This window comes from Schistocerca nitens, chromosome 4 (genome assembly GCF_023898315.1).
Source record: "Schistocerca nitens isolate TAMUIC-IGC-003100 chromosome 4, iqSchNite1.1, whole genome shotgun sequence".
NCBI classification, from domain to species: domain Eukaryota; kingdom Metazoa; phylum Arthropoda; class Insecta; order Orthoptera; family Acrididae; genus Schistocerca; species Schistocerca nitens.
In genome coordinates, this window is record NC_064617.1 from 409,642,475 (window position 1) to 409,645,497 (window position 3,023).

The 3,023-nt window shown below is 46.2% G+C and overlaps 1 pseudogene; it reads right to left on the reverse strand.

The window, feature by feature from the left end:
- Nucleotides 1-2,499: 2,499 nt before the first annotated feature.
- Nucleotides 2,500-2,617, reverse strand: LOC126253774 (5S ribosomal RNA; annotated as a pseudogene).
- Nucleotides 2,618-3,023: the final 406 nt, after the last annotated feature.

Below are 3,023 nucleotides of genomic sequence, written 5' to 3' on the forward strand. Positions count from 1 at the left end.
CTCCAGCCAAACTGTCCGTTTTCGCGTGTCCATCCGAACGGGCCCCTTTGGTGTCTCGACCAGAAGTGCCATCTGCCCGTCTCCGACCGCATTTTCCGCGCGCCGAATATCTTCTCTCAGCTGACTAGGGCAGTTCCCTTTCCTCAAACCGTCCATCTGATTGGCTACAGCTTATTCTACATTACTTTATGTTGTGTCGATTCCCTAAGGTCTCGACACAATGAGTGGCTAGGTGCACGCGAAACTAACGCAGACGGGCGTAAATTCTGAAACAGGAGACTGGATGAAAAACTATAAAGAAAAGAACGTATTGGGTAGATTACTTAACTTTTAATGATGTTCTTCTTGTTGAAATACATCTCGTGAGTAGTAGTAAGCAATTAGCAATGATACACATGGCGCCTTGCTAGGTAGTAGCGATGGACTAGCTGAAGGCTATTTAATCTGTCTCTCGGCAAATGAGAGGAATACTTGGTAGGTCTAGTCGCAAGCTATGTCGTCCGTACAACTGGGGCGAGGTCAAGTCCGTGTCTCGTGACCTGCCCTGTGGTGGCGCTACGTTTGCGAATACACAGTGGCGACACGCGGGTCCGACATGTACTACAGGACCGCGGCCGATTTAAGTTACCACCTAGCAAGTGTGGTGTCTAGCGGTGACACCACACTTTACATTTTAACATATTAAATAATCAAAGCTTGACCACTTTCACGAGTTAATAAAGTAACAATAATCTCCATTACATAATAAACGTTAAATTCTTTTACATAGAAACCAATACAATTTCCTTCTTAACTTTGAATGTCACGGCCAGTAGCCTTGCACCAATGTGCTTTCAGGTAAGTAAATAAAGAACAAGAGTAACTATTATGCACTAAACTTAAAAACAAATATTCTATTACCTAATGGTTCAATAAGGTGTCATGCTGTCATCGTTCAATGATCTGATGCTTAATTGAAGATACTGAGCCGGCCGCGGTGGTCTAGCGGTTCTAGGCGCGCAGTCTGGAACCGCGCGACTGCTACGTCGCAGGTTCGAATCCTGCCTCGGGCATGGATGTGTGTGATGTCCTTAGGTTAGTTAGGTTTAATTAGTTCTAAGTTCTAGGCGAGTGATGACCTCAGAAGTTAAGTCGCATAGTGCTCAGAGCCATTTGAACCATTTTGAAGATAGTGATAATTTAAAATTTACTATATCTTTTAAACAAATAAAGTTACAGAGTTGATATTTACAACGTTTATCATTTTAATGATGCGCTTCTATATCAAATGTCGATCGACCAAAGTGTTCAGTCTTTAGCATTCAGGTCTTTGTTACAAAACTTGTTAATTTCGCTTTAACAGTAACTCATAAACTATTATGGATACGATCAATATTCAAGTTTTATTGGGATCAACATGAAAATTTATGGAGGCTGGCAGATTAAAATTACTGTGGCTTGATTCCCTGCACTACTATACAATTAAATAGTTTACATAAATATTTCCCTTTATGGCCTATCTTAGGTCCACCATATTTAACACTGCTTCGTCTCCTTGGCCACAAAAATGGTTCAAATGGCTCTGAGCACTATGGGACTTAACATCTGAGGTCATCAGTCCCATAGACTTAGAACTACTTGAACCTAACTAACCAGCAGCTGCGAGGTTCCGGACTGAAGCGCCTAGAACCGCTCGGTCACACGGGCTGGCCTCCTTGGCCACGAAAGCCTTCTACTGGGTTTCCCTATGACGTAGGTTTTCGTCTGTCTCACTCTCACACAACAGCGCTTAGGCCTCAATAGACAACAGACGCCTGTGAGTTTCCCCATCTCGTGGTGAATCTGCGCCCTTTGTGGCATCCGGTCCTGGACGACAGGGTTCGTTTCACAATTCCTGAAGGCTGACTCTTTCGGCCATATATTAAATGAGAGCGAAATGCTCGTTAACTCACAACTTCATCCCTTTCTTTGACGCCTCTGCGATAGAGGTCAGAAACGCGATGTCCAGATCTGAAATCACGCAGTTTTCTTATCAGTCTACGAGAGAAACATTTCAGACACACCGCCGCTCACAATCGATACGAAAACACCTTAGGGGATGATATAAAGGGCGTCAGTAAAAGCAATCCCACACATTTTGCTGTCGAAAACGACAGCTCGCAGTGCGATGAATAACAGGACGACGTTCTTGACAACCTTTGACACTGCTCACGCCTCTGGCCGATTCAGCTTTACTCGAATGACATCGTGGGTCAACAACGCCACTGAACATGATAACATCTTTTGGAATGCAGTGCGACCATAATTTTTGCTCTGTTGTACACTATGGAATCACTAGCACTCCGTCTTCAGGCCACGAGTGGCCTACCGGGACCATCCGACCGCCGTGTCATCCTCCGAGGAGGATGCGGATAGGAGGGGCTCTCCTGGTCGTTATGATGGTATTCTTGACCGAAGTCGCTAATATTCGGTCGAGTAGCTCCTCAATTGGCATCACGAGGCTGAGTGCACCCCGAGAAATGGCAACAGCGCATGATGGCCAGGATGGTCACCCATCTAAGTGCCGACCACGCCCGACAGCGCTTAACTTCAGTGATCTCACGGGAACCGGTATATCCACTGCGGCAAGGCCGTTGCCCAAAGCAGCAATGGTCGCTTATGCTTTTTCAGCCCTACTTCCGCATGCGCTTCTGTGGTATGATGCGAGATTGACACTTGCCTGAATAAAGCGGCAAATGGTGCCTTTAAGTACACCCAGTTCGGTAGCACCCTTGGTGCCACGCACCCCCTTTTGTTCCAGTCCTTAAAGATGCGCCTGTACAGACAGAACCCATGGCGGGAGTCGTAGGCGGCTGCAGGCCGGATACACTGCTTGTCTTGCGCCTGCTATTAGGCTCTACAGAATCGGAGGGGTTTCGAAGGACTTAACTGTCTGCAAGCGTCTAGGAATTCGTCACGGGTTTCCTTCTGTTCAAGTACATTTTTAAGTCCTCAACAAAGGTGGTTGGATTGACCGAGAGTGTTGTCAAACTCAGGGGTCTTAG